At 36.5% G+C, this 17,180-nt stretch overlaps 1 long non-coding RNA gene across 2 annotated transcripts; it reads right to left on the reverse strand.

Annotated features, from left to right (window-relative positions):
- Positions 1-88: 88 nt before the first annotated feature.
- On the reverse strand, positions 89-17,157 carry LOC116550531. 2 transcript variants are annotated; one of them, XR_004268478.1, is made up of 3 exons: positions 16,988-17,157; positions 15,695-16,621; positions 89-479 (listed from the first exon to the last, which is right to left on the reverse strand). It is a non-coding gene; the product is annotated as an uncharacterized LOC116550531 (long non-coding RNA). The 2 variants fall into 2 exon arrangements; XR_004268479.1 differs by having other exon boundaries at positions 89-482.
- Positions 17,158-17,180: the final 23 nt, after the last annotated feature.

The following is a 17,180-nucleotide window of genomic DNA, read 5'->3' on the forward strand; positions in this document are numbered from 1 at the left end:
TCTAGAGGGGCCTAGCACAGGAGCCCAATCCAAAACAACAGCCTCCCATAAATTTTGTTTAACAGTGTTGAAACAGAATTAAACCCAGGTTTGCCTTATTCCATGAACACATGTTCTTTCTATTATGTCAACCCACTTTTCTAGTTTCCTTTGTCGAGAATGAAGCAAATAACAATTAAGGAGTTCTTTCTCTGTCAGCTCTAACCTTACACTAGAAGCTGCTAGTGGGCTTTTCCCTTTCTTGATCATCTTCTGGTTCTGAGCAGAATTTTAAAAGGCCTGTTCTTCATCCTCCCTTAGCATTTTTTGCAAGTCTCATCTCATTTGGGGTTTCAGGTTTCTTGACACTATCCTTTAGGGCCCATGTTACCTTTTTATAATTATCCTTGGTATGTGGTTGCTTTCTCCCAAGGTTTCTGTCACTTCCAATTAGCCAAGCAATTCCTCCTTGTTGGTCAGAATTAGGTTCCCCAGTTGCTCTGCTGGGACATTAAATCATGAGAAAGGCAAGTCAAAAACTTGTCAGATGATTTGATTTTAGCCCAATAAACTTTTAACATGATCCTGTTAAATTTTCTCTTTTGATTGTTGCATTGCTACAGGTATTAACAAATAGTGTACTGAGGGCATTGTGTTATCAACAATAATTCCTTTATGGAGAATTGCAAAGTAGCAATGAATGCTTGAAACCAGTTTTTTTTTTTTTTTGAAACAGGGTCTCACTCTGTTGCCCAAGCTGTAGTGCAGTGACATGATCGTAGCTCATTACAGCCTTAGCCTTCCAGGCTCAAGCCATCCTCCTGGTTGTGAGCTACTATGCCTGGCTAATTCTGTAACTTTAGTGAGACATGGGGGTCTCACTATGTTGTCCAGGCTGGTCTTAAACTCCTGGCCTTAAGCGATCCTCTTACTTCAGCCTCCTAAAGTGCTGGGATTATAGGTCCGAGCCACAATGCACAGCTGAAATTAGTTTTAAATCTTCTGTATAAAACACTAATGCAGTTCCACGTTTCCCACTGTCTATATGTACACATGGCTATTTTAGCACATTCCCATTTGTTAGCCCCCACTCAAGTTTGCCGTGTGGAAAAATATTTTCTGATAAACTAATCTATTTGTATATCACGTCTTGAGTGTAATCTCAAAGCAGAAAATAGGAAATGGAATGGGGATTATGACTTCTTTGAAGCGAAAGATGTCAGAAAGCCTATGAAATAAGATCATAAAGTAGAGGACCAGGAATTGGGGTTGGAAAATATTATACTTAAAATTTTTGCAAGCTTTTAAGATTTAGTATTTCTTTTCATTGTGAACATATGCAAAAAACCCCAGTGTCATTCCAAGTATTTTGGTGACTTTTTCAATTGTAAAAATCACATTTTCCTATCACATTATTATATTTGTAGATATCTGAAGATACAATTAGTATTACTTCAAAATTGTACATGAGGCCTGTTAGATTTTATTATTTAACTACTTAATGCATTAATAAAAAGCACATCTATAGTATACATTTGTTAAATATTCTTATTACCATATAGTATAATTGATTTTATTTATAATCTTGTGCATTGTATTTGATGTACAAAAAAATATCACTCTAATAAGGACTCTATAGGTTTTACCAGACTGTCAAAGGGATCCGTGGCAAAAACAAACAAAAAAAGGTTAAGAAGGTCCGTTACAGACTCTGGCACGGTAGTTAAAAGCATGTAGTCTGATATCACACTGCTTGGGTTAAAATTCTGCCCTGTCACATATGATATGACTTTGGTTAAATTATACATAATCTTTGTGTCTCAGATTCTTCATGTGTAAAATTGAGATAATAATACCTACCTAAAAGTCTTGCTATAAATATGAAGTAATATCAGTAACAAGCTTAATATCAGTAACAAGCTTAATACAATGCCAGGCATATAGTATGGTATTTATCCCTGTATCCACCCCGATGAAAAGAGTTTCATTGGGATCCTATCTACATTTATTTATCTTAAATACTAACTTTGTTTTACTGTCTTGTCACTGATTAAAGTTTTTAATTATATTTTAAAATACTGAATAGTTTTAAATGACATTTTAAAAATACATGTATGATATAAAGAAGAATGATAAAGCCCACATGCCTTCCATCCAGTTTAAGGAGAAGAAAGTTACTTTTACTGTAAAAGGGATGCATATAATTTATTATCCAAACAGTAACAATTTTGGGAGTGACAGTGATGTTAGTCATTACACCAGGAAATCAGCAAATTAGACCTGTGCTAGGCAAACCCGGACTGTGTGGCCAAACCAATACATACAATTATCATACTCTTGTTCACTCCTTCCTTACTTCATCCCCTTCCCTCTGTAGCTAGAGGAAATCACTGTCTTGAATTTGTGCTTACCATCCTTTTGCTTTAATTTATAGATTTACGTCTTATGTTTGTACTTTGAAGATATTTACTTTCATTGGTCCTTTATATAAGTGGAATCCTATTGTAGAATTCTTTTGTGAATTGTTTTATTACTCAACATTTTGTTAATGTGCTCTTTAAGAAGAAGAAATTTGAATCATGATACAGATAAAATCCTGTGGTAGACAACCGTCAAAATGGCACCCAATAATCCCTTCTCATACTGCATCTGGGTTGGTGTGTGCGTCTTGTGTTAGCCTGTTCTATGTTTCTATAAAACAATACGTGAGGGTGGGTAATTCATAAAGACAAGAGCTTTATTTGGCTCACAGTTCTGCAGGCTGTAGGAGAACCACAGCACAAGCATCTTCTGGTGAGGGCCTCAGGAAGCTTTTCATCATGGGAGAAGGGAAGGGGAGCAGCGTATCACATGGTGGGAAAGAAAGCATAAGAGATGACAGGCCCTTTTAAACAATCAACTCTTGTGTGAACTCACATACTGAGAACTCACTCATTGCAGCAAGGACAGTACCAAGCTATTCATAAGGGATCTACCTTCACGAACCAAACACCTCTCACCAGGCCCCACCTCCAACATTGAGAATCACATTTTAACATGAGATTTGGAGGGGACACACATCCAAACCATATCAGTGACTGACAGGTGGGTCACATATCTGTGCAATAATATGTCACTTTGGGGACTACATCGAAAAGGACTTGTAGACATGGTGGCTTCTGCTTCTTTCTCTCTCGGCGAGAGAAAGAAATTTACCTGTTTTATGGGAAGCCAGGAAGCTCTATGAAGAGGTACATGTGGTGAGGAAGCATGGTATTCTGCTAAATAGCCAGTGAAGAACTAAAGCATCCTGCCAATAGCATGTCAAAATAGATCATCCAGTACTAGTTAAAACAACAGATGACTGCAATTTCAAGTGGTGGTTTGACTGATAACTTCACAAGAGACACTGAGCCAAAACCATTCAGCTAAGCTGCTTCTGGATTTTTGATTTTCAGACACTACATGAGATAAGGAATATTTATTGCTTTACATATTATATTTTGAGGCAGTTATGCAGCAATAGAAAATTAGTATACATTCGATACTTGGAAGTGGGGTGTTAACAAAAACTTAAAATGTTTAAGTGTGGTTTTGGAACTGGCAGTGAGCAGAAGGTACAACTTGGAGGAGAGTGTTAATAAAACTTTGAAGAGCCTTGAAGACATTTATAGAAGCATAATAGATAACTTTGAGGAGGCTGCAGGTGACATCTTAACAGATTAGAAAACTCTTACTGGAAACTGGAGGGAAGGAGATCCTTGTTACATAGTAGCAAAAAGTTTGCAAATTCATTACTCACAGCTATGTGCAAAGAAGAAAATATGCCTAATTAACTGGTTGATCTAACAAAGGAGATAGCCAGCCAAATGTTAAATATCAAAAAATCAATGTTAAATATTTCATGTGGTTTTTCTTCTTGTTGCTTATAGTAAAATGTGTGAGGAGAAAGAAAGTCAAAGGAAGGACTGTTAAACAAAAAGGAGTCATGGCTGGGCATGGTGGCTTATGCCTAAAATGCCAGAACCTTGGGAGGCTGAGGTGGGAGAAATGTTTGAAGCCAGGAGTCCAAGGTCATCCTGACCAACAAAGCAAAAACCTGATTCTATTAAAAAAAAAAAAAAAAAGTCAAAACTTGCTGGATTTGAAGATTCCCAGCTTGTGCAGATGACAAATGATACTAAAATTAGGGAATGTCTCTGAGCAAAAAGCAAATCCAGGGCACTGCCAATGAAACATGAAGTTGAGGTTATAAAGTCCCTTAATACCTCAGAAAGATCTTAAGATGTGCCTCAGAGTATTTTCATTCAGACAAAAGATGTGTCTCAGAAAATCTCTGAATAACATCACAGGTTTTTTAAAAAGTCTAAGGGTGTTTTCATTGGCAAAAGCCTGAGGTAGAAAAAAGTTTATGTGGAAGAGATGTGTGTTTGTTGCTTTTGTCTAATGGAGTGAACTTACACTCAAAATTCACAAGTGAGCCAAAAAGTTTTTAAGAGAAGTCTATTAGCAGGAATACTGCCAGCCTGAACTGAAAGGCACAGAGTACCATATGAAAAGAGGCTTGTGGGACATCCAAGCTTCTATAGGTAGAGAGTAAGCAGAACTGTAAACAAGCAAAAGAAAGGGTGACTCAATGAGTAAGTCCAAAATACCAGAAGGCAGAGCTAAGAAAATTCTAGGCCTCGAATCCTAACCAAGGAACTGCCAATTTGTGCCCAGGTGGGTTTCAGAATTTCTGTGAACCTATGTACCTCCAGTGTTCCCACTTTTTAAATATACATGTCTACATTTATTATCCTATTCATGTGGAAGCAGAGGCTATGTCTTTAGCGTTTGGGTCTTCAGATCAAAAAGAGCTCTTCTTAAGGAGCTGTACTTAAGTACACCTACGAGTGTTATACATAACTGGACCTGATTTATATTTCTAGGCTTTGAATTAATGGTATAATAAGATGAGAGCTTTTGGAGGGGATGAATGTATTTTGCGAATCAAGACCTGTCAATCATTGGGGCCAAATTGTGACAGCCAGTTTCCCGGTATTCATGCCCTTGTGTAATCTCCTCCCATATATTATCAGGGTTATGACTAACAGTATACAGTAGAAGTAATGGTATATCACTTTGAGTGATCATGGTTTCTGTCCTATCTCTTGGATCCCCTGTTCTGGAGAAAGCTAGTTGCCATATTGTGAGAAAACTCAGGCAGCTCTATGAATGAGTCCTCTGAGAAGTGGATCCTCTTAACACCAGTAAAACTTTCAGAAAACTACAGACCAACCAACATCTTGACTGCAAATTTATGAGACCTTGGGCCAAAATACCTAGCTAGGCTACCCCTGGACCCCAAACTCTAAGAAAGTATATAAATATTTTTAGGTTTAAGTTAGGGTAATTTGTTACGCAGTAAGATAACTAATGCAAGTTCACAGGCTGCTTCATATTGAAGTAAGTCTTTTGTAATCTATGGTTTTCCCCACTTGCCCTTCTCCCTCTCCCTTTCTCCAGCAACACATTTGTTGAAATTAATTTGTCCTGATACTCTCCACGATTGGATTTTTCATTTATATTTTCCATTCCAAAACATTACGTTGTTGTAGGTTTCATTGGCTTAAGTTTCATTGGTGTTTATATCTCCTGTAAGTTGAATGGATCTAAAGACCTGATTAGTATCAGGGTCAAATTTTTTTAAGATTTTTAAATCAGTAGCAGTGTTTTTCCATTAAGAAGCGTATGTTTTCTTGTCTGTCATGTTAGCATCTGTTGACATACAATAAATAAATCCATTTATTCATTAGGAATTTCAAAATGGCAATTTTCAAATTCTATAATTCTTCCACTTATTAGCTGGAATACATGTTTTAAGAGAAACCTATCCTCATCTACTGTTTGGTTACCAACAGTTCACATAGAAAAAGCAGGATAAGTGCCTACTTACTTAAAAAAACAAAACAAAACAAACAAAAAAAACTGGCTTCTGTTGACCAAGTATATGCTGTTTGTTTTACAATCATTGTGAACTAATAGATTTAAAGACACTTGATACATTCCAATCAATTACATTTACTGTCCTTGATACTCAAATGGTCTCATCTATGGCCAGAGGAATGCTTTTCAGTTGTCTCCTGAGTCCATTTGAGATGACACCCTAGGAGTCTATGATAGCTTCCTTGCTATCTTGCACAATGAAGTATTCCAGGCTCATCTTCCTGTGCATGACTGAAATTAATCACTATTCCAAGAGTTTATGGTGTCTTTTACAGAGTTTTTAAAAACCTTAATGTATTTGAATGCATGTTTTTATTTTTGCATATTACATTTCCCTAAGATCATAATATATTTTTGCAATCTTTCTTCTGAAGGTTTAATATGTTTTTCTTTCACACCTACATCTTAAAGTCATCTGAAACTACTTTTTCTATATGGTGTTAGGTAGGGATGACCAATTTCATTTTTCTTCCATATGAATATCCAGCACCACTTATTGAAATGCTCTTGTTTTCCCTGCTGGTATGCAATGCCATCTCTATCATAAATCAGGAGTCCTCACAATCAAGATTCCTTATACATCAATTTTTCTATCTCTAAGCCAGTATTACAATACCCTAATTACTATAGTTTTAACAGATTTATTGAGGCACAATTCACATACCAATTTACTCATTTAAAGTGCACAATTGAATGGATTCTAGTATACCAACAGAAATATGCAACTATACATTTTAGAACTTTTTTTATTTCCTTGAAAAGAAACTCTGCACCCTTTGGCTATCACTACTTGGGCCCCCATACCCCCAAACTTTGCAAACCCTAAACAACCACAAATCTATTGTCTCAATACATTTCCTACTTTAGACATTGTATTTAAATGGAATCATATGTGGTCTTTTGTGACTGGCTTCTCTATTTCAGCATAATGTTTTCAAAGTTTATCCATGTTATAGCAGGTATCAGTACTTCGTTCATTTTTGTGGCCAAATATATTCCATTATATAAATGCATCACTTTTTGTGTATCTTTTCATGGATAAACATTTTATCTTTTCACGGATATCTGAGTTTTTTTTGCTGTTGTGAATGTCTACAAGTCAATTCTATCTTAAATCTGCTTCTGAAGGATCGTGAATTCTGCTCTTTGTCATACAGACTTCAGAATCAGTTTGTCAAGCTCCTTGAAAAACTCATTTCACTGTGTAGGGGAGAACTGCCATCTTAACTCGAGTCTTTTAATAATTGAACGTAGCAATTTTAAAATCAGACATTCTTTAATGTCTGTCAAAGTTTTTTAATTCTTTTTCTATAGAGGTCTACTACACCTTTTAAGCTACCTATAGGTGATTTATATTTTTATTTTTATTTTATTTTATTTTTTTTGGGACGGAGTTTCGCTCGTTACCCAGGCTGGAGTGCAATGGCGCGATCTTGGCTCACCGCAACCTCCGCCTCCTGGGTTCAGGCAATTCTCCTGCCTCAGCCTCCTGAGTAGCTGGGATTACAGGCACGCGTCACCATGCCCAGCTAATTTTTTGTATTTTTAGTAGAGACGGGGTTTCGCCATGTTGACCAGGATGGTCTCGATCTCTTGACCTCGTGATCCACCCGCCTCGGCCTCCCAAAGTGCAGGGATTACAGGCTTGAGCCACCGCACCCGGCGTGATTTATATTTTTAAAGGAATATAGTAAATAGTGTATTACAAAAAACATTTTCTAACAGTTCATTTCTGCTGGAGAGAAATGCAATTCACTTTTGCATATTGATAGTCATATTAATCTGTTTTCCCATTGCTATAAATACCAGAGATTGTGTAATTTATAAAGAAAAGGGGTTTAATTGGCTTATGGTTCCAAAAGCTGTACAGGAAGCACAGTGGCTTCTGCTTCAAGGGAGGCTTCAGGAAGCTTCCAATCATGGTGGAAGGCAAAGGGGAAGCATGGGCGAAAGAGAGATGCCACACAATTTCAAACGACCAGATCTCATGAGAACACACTATTTCAAGGACAGCACCAACAGGATGGTACTAAATTACTAATGAGAAGCTCATCCCCATGATCCAATCTCCCACCAGGCCTCCCCTCCAACACTGGAGATTACAATTCAACATGAGATTTGGGTGGGGACACAGATTCAAACCATATCAATAGTATATCCAGAATCCTTGCAAAGCTCTTTAATAATAATTTATCTGTAGACTAAGTCATGTTTATTTCCAATTTTTAATCTTTTGTTTTTCTTGCCTTATAATTCTGGCTAGGATCTCCAATGTAGTACTTGTTCCTGACTCTAAGGGATTGCTTCAAATACTTCACCTTAAAATGTTATGTTGTTGTAGGTTTTATTGGCTTAAGGAAGTTCTACACAATTCTAATTTGCCCAAAGGTTTTATCCATGTCTGTTATTTTTTTCAGATACTTCTCTTTTCCTGCATCTGTTCAGATAACTAGGTAGTTTTTCTCCTGGTCCGTTGCCTAGGCTGGAGTGCAGTGGCACAATCTCGGCTCACTGCAACCTCCGTCTCCCAGGTTCAAGCGATTCTCCTGCCTCAGCCACCTGAGCAGCTGACATTATAGGTGTCCTCCATCGAAAATTAGCCTGGCTAATATTTTGTATTTTTTTAGTTGAGATGGGCTTTCACCATGTTGGCCAGGCTGGTCTCCGGTGATCCACTTGCCTCAGCCCCCTAACGTGTTACGATTACAGCTGTGAGCCACAGCGATCAGTCTCCTCTAATCTTTTAATATAATAAAATACATTCCTGGGTTAAATTCAACCTGATCATGATATATTATCTTTTTTAAAAAAACACATTTTCTAAGGTCTGTTTTATTTAGAATTTTTGTCTTTCTCTGCGAATATGACAGGGTTCTAATTCTTACTGCTCTTATCAAATTTAACAGCAAGGTTACAGAAGCCTAATAAAATATTTTAAATTTGATAAGAGGCAGTCTCATATACTGTGGAATGGTCTTGATCATAAAATTGAAATGATCTGTCTTTGAAGGTTTGGCAAAAGTCTCCAGCGATCATGATTTCCTATATTGACATCCCACAATTTACATTTTCCATTACTTGCTGACTTTTGAAAAGTTACATTTTTCTGGAACTGCCTACTTCATTTATATTTTCCCATTTATTATGAAGTTATTCATGATTTCTCATTAATTCTCTATGGCATTTGTAACAATGTCCCCATTTTCACTTTTAATAATCTTTGTGTCTTCTTCTTTCTTGGCTAATCCTGCCAAAGGTTTGTCAATGTTCTTAGTTTGTTAAAAGATACAACTTTTGGCTGGGCAAGGTGGCTCATGCCTATAATCCCAGCACTTTGGGAGGCCGAGGATCACGAGGTCAAGGGATCGAGACCATTCTGGTCAACATGGTGAAATCCCATCTCTACTAAAAATATTAAAAAATTTGTTGGGCATGGTGGCACATGCCTGTATTCCCAGCTACTCGGGAGACTGAGGCAGGAGAATTGCTTGAACCCAGGAGGCAGAGGTTGCGGTGAGCTGCGATAGCACCATTGCACTCCAGCCTGGGTAATAAGAGTGAAACTCCATCTCAAAAAAAAAAAAAAAAAAAAAAAAAAGGTACAACTTTTGGATACACTGGTACTCTGATTTGATCATTATACAAGACTTTGCAAAACATTTATTCCCACAAATATGTACAAAGTATCAAGTAAAAAATAAATTCTTTTTACAACTTTTGTTAAGCCTCTGTATTGACTATTTGCTTTCTGTTTCCTTTATTTACTTAAACTTTATTTTTTCCTTCTATCTTCCATTCTTTCCTAATCCTTGAGGTTAGACTATTTAATCTTTAATTTTCAGTCTTCCTTGAGCACTTAAGGCTTTCAATTTTCTTGAAAGTAATGTAGCTACATTCTACAGGTGTAAATAATACAGTATTTTTGTCTTTGTTCAGTTCTGAACGTGTATTTTCTATTTATCAATGAGAATCTTGAATTTCACCCATCAAGTGGATTATTTTCTAAATATATGAGGTTTTCTAGAGTTGGCATTTTTGATTTCTAACTTAATTATACTGCGATTACAAAAAATGATCTAAGTGAAGGCAATCTTTTGAAATTTTAAGACTTTTATATGGTTAATTTTTGTAAACAGTTAAGATGTACTTTTTTTTTTTTAAATTTCTACTCTTGGTAATGATGGGTTAGCTAATTTATACCTCTTTCTTCTGAAGAACAATTAGAAGAGTTGGGATATATATATATACACATAATATATATATAAAATATATTATATATAAAATTATTATTTTTTCAAGAGACAAGGATCTTGTTATGTTGCCTAGGCTGGTATCAAATTCCTGGCCTTAAGGGTGGGGTTCTCTCACCTTGGCTTCCCAAGGTGCTGAAATTACAGACGTGAACCACCACCCTCAGCTTGGACAAAATATAAAACAAACATCTGAGAGCATAAGACAATGAAATATTCAGAAGGGAAAAACAGAGTTGTTGAATGCAGCATTTATAGTAGCTTTTCCTCTGGAGTATCTTCTGATTCATGAGATGATGGCTGAAAAGGTGTACAGAGCTTCTAACTCATAGAATTAAAAAAATAAAAACTGGAGTTTAAAGCCCGCTCTGGTAAACTCTGCATGCTTGAGTTGGGACTTCAGAGGTCTATACTCTGAGAGAAATTTCTGTTGAACTGGAAGTAGTCCTGCCTATATTGTAATTATATCTATCACTAACTGGATGAAGATGATCTTGGATTACTAGTGTCCAAAGGTCCTGCCAGAAGACATAAATACTTTCTTTAGAAAATACCATCATATTGGACTACAAAGTATAGTTTCCTCATAAATAATTCAATCAAAACAGTTCTGACATTCAATTAAAACATAACCTAAACAAAGTTTTATATACTTATTATGTTTATAAAATAAGCAAATAATATAAAATAACATAAAATAAGGGACATAAAAGCAAGACAATGTGGTAACAACAAGAAACATGAAGTGTCAGATAATAGCGGGGACCATAGTTATTAGATACAGGTTTTACAGTAATTATGATTAGAATGTTTCAGGAAATAAAAGATAGAGATATTTGGCAAACAACTGGAAACAATAAAACAGAATCAAGTAGAAATGTTTGAACTGATAACAACCAAAAATATAACTAAAATAAATGTTTCAACAGAAATTTTTAACAGATTAGTTACTATTAAAAGAAAATAGTGAACTGAAAGTTAAGAAGAAATATTCAGGATGAAACAGAGAGAAGAAAACAAATGGAAAATACAAGGGACAAAATAAATTGTCAAATACACATGTTAAGTGGAGTACCAAAAGAAGAGGAGAAAGGAGAGTGAAAGCAGAAGCAATGTCTGATGAAACAGAGCTGAGAATTTTCTAAAACAGTCTAAGGACATCACATCCAGATTCAAGAAACATTACAGATCTCAAAGAGAAAAAAAAAAGAAGACAAAAAATACAACCAAACAAAAAAGCAACATGTCAGCACGTCAAACTTAAGACAAACCTCTTAAAAGCAGCCATGCAAAAAAAGAGATCGCTTTTGAAGAGGGAAAAATAAAATGGACATAATGTCTCATAAGATACAATGGAAGCCAGAATGAATAAAATCTATCTTTGAAATGATAAGATAGCTGCTAATTCAGCAAAAAGTTCTTAGAAAATGAAAGTAAAATAAGACAGTTTCAGGACAGAAAACCTGAAAGAATTTGTTACCAGTAGACATTTAAAGAAATATTAAAGTATGTCCTTCAAGAAGAAGAAATAAGATCTCAGACGGAAGCTGAGATTCCAGGAACCACAAAACACAATAAAAGTAAATCTTTGGGAAACTATATATTGTATAAAAAACAATAATGAGAATAATACTATAATAATAAAATTTATTCTTATAATTTAAATTCTTTAAATAATGAGAATTTAAGTGAGGATTTAAATAATGAGAATTAAAAAATAAATGAAAATTTAGGAAATACATATTAAGAATATACAAAGTATGTAATATGGAGTGGGGCAGTAAATGAAGTGTTCTCAGGTCCTTACATTGTCCTGGAAGAAGTATAATACCAAATTATCTTAGAAGATGATAAACCCAAGTTCCATGTTTTAATACCTGAGGTGAATAGTAAAAAGAATACTAAAAGATATCTGTCAAGCTTGTGGGGTAGAAAAATGGAATAATTAAAAATAATCTAAAAGGTCTACAGCCATACCACCCTGAATATGCCTGTTCTCCTCTGATCTGAGAAGCTAAGCAGGGTTGGGGTGATTGGCAGTTGGATGAGAGTCTGCCGCGGAACACCAGGTGTTACAGGCTGAATTAAAAAAGAAATCCAAAAGTCAAAAGAGAAAATAAACATAGGAGAGGTGAGACAAATAGAAAAGGAACAATGACAAATTTAAATCCAAATATGTTAGTAATTATGTTACATGTAATCAGACTAGATATTCCAATTAAAAAACAAATTATCAAAGTGTATTTAAAAAATTATTTTATCACTCTTTGTATTAAAATGTTCTAATTTTTTTTACATTTGCACAAAGAATAAAACCTAAACTCTTTCCTGTCTTTCAAAGGTAACATGATCTAGCCCTTTCCTATGCCTCCAAAGTTACAGTATTCTCCTCTTAAGTCACTATGCTCCAATCATGCAGGCTTTCTTTTGGCTCCTGAAGTATTCTAAGCTAGATCATGCCTTAGATTTTTTGCACTGTTGTCCTTTCTTGCAAGCAACGGTTCCCCAGAGTTTTACAAAGCTGGATTTTCTTGTCATTTACATAGCAGCTTACATGGTACTTTATTTTCCTTAATCACCTAATTTAAAATAGTCATGCTTGAATTTCATGCCTAGTACTTACCACTATCTTCTATTTTTAGTTAATTTATGGTTTATTGCTACTAAAATGAAAATTTCCTCACAATAGAGAAAATATCTGCTTATTTACTATTTCCTGAGAGTGTAGAAGAGTGACTGATAATTTCATATTCAAAAAATATTTAATGAATGAATAAAGCTAATTAAAATTTTAAACAGATACTTTCAGACTGTTTTGTCTTTTTATTGCTGTTGGTGGCAATGGTTGTTTAAAGACTTTCTTGATGCCAAAAAATATCAAATGGAGTCAAGTTCCTATTACGTACGTTAGTGGTCCTTGAAAATGTGCATTGTACAACCTGTGTAAAATTGCAAGGGATATTTCACCAATTAATCAGACATGTGGCATATTCCTAAACATAACTGTGGTAAGCTACATGAAAATAAACATTAAGAGGAAGTCTACTGAATTGTTAAAGGTTGCAATGTACTTCAGAATAACATTTAAAACATTTTTTTTTCCAGCCTGAAAGATGAGAGTAATATAGATGTTAAAAAGCATAATGCAATGTTGAAAACCAAAAAAAAAAAAATCCTTATTTATTTATTTATTTTTGAGATGGAGTCTTGCTCTGTTATACAGGCTGGAGTACGGTGGTGCAATCACAGCTCACTGCAACCTCCGCTTCCCAGGTCCAAGCAATCCTATCACTTCAGCCTCCCATGTAGCTGGGACTACAGGGGTGTGCTACCATGCCCAGCTAGTTTTTGTATTTTTTGTAGAGATGGGGTTTTGTCATGTTGGTCAGGCTGGTCTTCCTGACCTCAAATGATCTGCCTGACTTGGCCTCCCAAAGTGCTCAGATTACAGGCATGAGCCACTATGCTCAGTATTAAGTTAAAAAAAAAAAAATCCCTCAATATAGAAAAGCTGTTTTAGAGTGTCAATGCTAGCAGTGGTGATTGATATATTTTGGTTACTTTTTACTCTCTGCGCTTAGGATTTTTTTCATGTCAAAGCAATCATACTGGGCACAATTTTGCATCCTGCTGTCTTAATCTGGGCTGGTATAATCTAAGCACCATAAACTGGGTGACTTAAACAACAGAAATTTATTTCTCACAGTTCTGGAGGCTAGGAAATCAGAGAAGAGAGTGTCAGCATGATTGGCACAAATCAGGCCCCCTTCCTGATTTGTAGTTAGTTGTCTGTTTTCTTGCTGTATCCTCACATGGTGAAGAGCAAAGAGGGGAAGCAACCTGTCTAGTATTTCTTCTTGTAAAGGCACTAATTCCATAAGGGGTTCACTCTCATTACTTAATTGTCCCCCAAAGGCCCCACCTTCTAATATCATGTCATTGGGGATTAGGGTTTCAACATATGAAATTTTGTGTGGGGGGAGAGAGGACACAAACATGCAGTCTACACAATGCTTTTTAGTTTTTTGAGACAGGATCTTGCTCTGTTGCCCAGGCTGGAGTGCAGTGGTGTGATCTCAGTTTACTGCAGCATCTACCTCTTAGGCCCAAGTGATTGTCCCACCTCAGTCTCCTGAGTAGCTGGAATTACCAGCACACACATCACAGTCAGCTAATTTTTAAATTTTTGTAGAGATGAGCTCTCACTATATTGCCTAGGCTAGTCTCTAACTCCTGTGGTCCAGTGATCCTCCAACCTCAGCCTCCTAAAGTGCTGTGATAACAGTAGTGAGTCATTGTGCATGGCCTAAAATGCTCTTTTAACTTAGAAAATAAACATTTTCCATTAGAAAGACTAGACCAATGGCTTTTAAAAAGAGCTAGATAATATTCCACTAAACATATATAACAATTGATCAATCTTATTATTGTACGTAATACCGCAACAAACTTTTTACCATTACAGGTATTACTACAAATAACATCTTTGCTGTAAAGCATTTTAAGGGCAATTTAAATGAAGTAACTGTTTACAACATTCATTCAAATTATATTTCTTAAGGGAAAGGCGGGAAAACAAAACATGGTCCCAGCTCTGGAGGAATTTATAGTCTAATTAGGAAAACAGTATACGTTAGAAAAAAAAGAACAATTACAATGAAAGCATATGACACACTTGTTCAGAAAAAGCAGAAATGTCTTAAAAAAAAGCTAATAACATTTTGCAAAAAAATATGGACTGAACTGCGAAAAAGCGATATTATCTTAAGGGTTGAAAGAGTTTCAGGTCAGTGTGGGTGTCGTAACTTTTTGTTGGTCTTGAAAGCACTTGAGAATAGTTCTCACTCAGGAAATTTCAACTGATGATAAAGCCCGAATGGAAGCAACCAAGACTTTTCTCAAAGATTATGCTCCTAATTTCCTTGCTGAAACTACTGAATTTCTTTTAATCTCCATTCTCTATCTTTTCGTCCCTTTCATTATTGTCCCCTTTCTTTGTAACTTTGTCAAAGATACCCACTATTTTAAGTAATGGAAATGGAAATTATTCTATTTTAAGGCAGGCAACCAATAGCTAACAATATTATTCTACAAAATAAGAAAGACTGGGTGGCACTACCTTAAAACATATATGCATTTTAAGCATTAAAAATATTTTTCACATGTAATAGAGAGAAACGTGTGAAACAGAACGTTTAAGAATATTAACCAAGAGTTATTTATCAACTTGCCATACACTAAATAAGGAACACAGAACTCTGTGATCTATTAAAAATGACAAGCAGATAATAAAAACTGCAATTTCTTTTCATGGTTTTACTCTAGCAGGAATGGATTCCATCCTGATAATTCTAGCTTTACTGTCACATAGAGGGAGATACTTTGTGAACCTCAATGAGACTGCCAGGTTTAGGATAGACAGAAGAACCACAGTGCCAGAAATGAAAGAGTGAAACTTCACAGAATGTGTTGTCTCTAACAGGCTGACAGCCACTTACCTTCTCCACGTTTTCTTCTCCAAGGATAGCAGCTGCCTCCCACAGATACACCAACAGACAATTCCAGCCCCTCTCTACCACACTTAGCATTTGCAGAATACCCTGTGGCTTGTCTATTTACAACCTTGTCCCTACACAGCAGAAGAGGAACCCTTCAGGAAGTTCTGGATTCATCCTCAGCAAGATGTTTCACAAACTATTCTCCAGTTCCACCTACCCTCCAGTTGTTCTGTCAATACTTATGATTCCTAGATCTTCTTTAATTGTCATGCTGTTCGCCCCCCCACAAAACAAAATTTAAACTTATAAAACAAACAAACAAAAAAGCCTCACGCATTCAGTCTCTGTCCCCTTTCCTGATATAAAGCAACTGCCCTGTGCATGCTTCTTTTAGATGGCTGAGAACTCCGATTCCTCGAGTCTTTGGGCCATTTATAGCTTGGATACCACGCCCTCCAGGTACTTTGATAAGGAGGATAAAACTTAATATCTATAACTACGTCTGCCTACTCAACCTTTTTTATTTCTCCCAAAACTTCTTAGTTTCCCTTACTAATTCCAATTTCGTAACAAAATGTCACACTATGGTACAAAGTGACCTCCTGGATAAAATTACTGATAGCTACAACCTAAGTAAGGATCCCCAAGTTATGAGACAAATTTCTGGGTTTAAAGTATTCTGTACATCCATTTCAAGCCTGTCTCCAGTACGATGTCTCATTATAATTAAACAAAAAGGCAGAAAAAGTCGAAGGGAACAGAGTTTGGAAAAAACACAAAATTAAAAGGTATATGGGGGTTTCACTTATTTGCATCTGATATATATATCTAGATGGAAAACGTCCATATTGGAACGTGTTAAACAGGCAGAATTTTCTTCCTGGTTTCTCTGCTCTTGGTAGATGTTCTTCTGACTTCAATTGGCACCTGTGAATAGCGAAGAAACTTCTCACTATAAGATGCCATTGCCCTGCGGGAGGATAGAGCTAGGGTGCCCATTAAGGCAGGGAACAGAAGCAACAGAGGGACAGGTCTGTGGAAAAGAGGATATGCCAACAAGGGATCGAGTCGGGAAAACGAATGGGTAAAAAGAAGGCGTCAGTTAAGCTGAGGAAAAGACAGCCAAACGTGGTCTTTACTCCGTCTAAATCACCTGGGTCTGTAGCCGACTTCCATCGCGCATCCTCACTCCCTTGCGCGGCCCACTGCCGCCCCTCCCGCTCCCCACACCAATGTGTTCCTCAGGCACCTCTCAGACAGAGGATGAGCACCAGCTGAAACCACCCAACCTACCTCAGGGTCCTCGCAAACGCAGCCACTGCGCTCCGCCCGCCCACTTACCTGTGCTGCGCCTGCGCCTCCTACGCGCTCTCAAGGTCAGCACCGCCCCCAGCCCATAACCTGGCACCCACGGAAGTTGCTTTAGAGGACGTCCTGCGTATCTTCACCTCAGCGTGGCGTGGGGTCGACGTAGCTCTGGAGTAGG

This window comes from Sapajus apella, unplaced genomic scaffold (assembly GCF_009761245.1).
Source record: "Sapajus apella isolate SASKATOON/1434 unplaced genomic scaffold, GSC_monkey_1.0 scaffold1, whole genome shotgun sequence".
In the NCBI taxonomy this organism is placed as follows: Eukaryota; Metazoa; Chordata; class Mammalia; order Primates; family Cebidae; genus Sapajus; species Sapajus apella.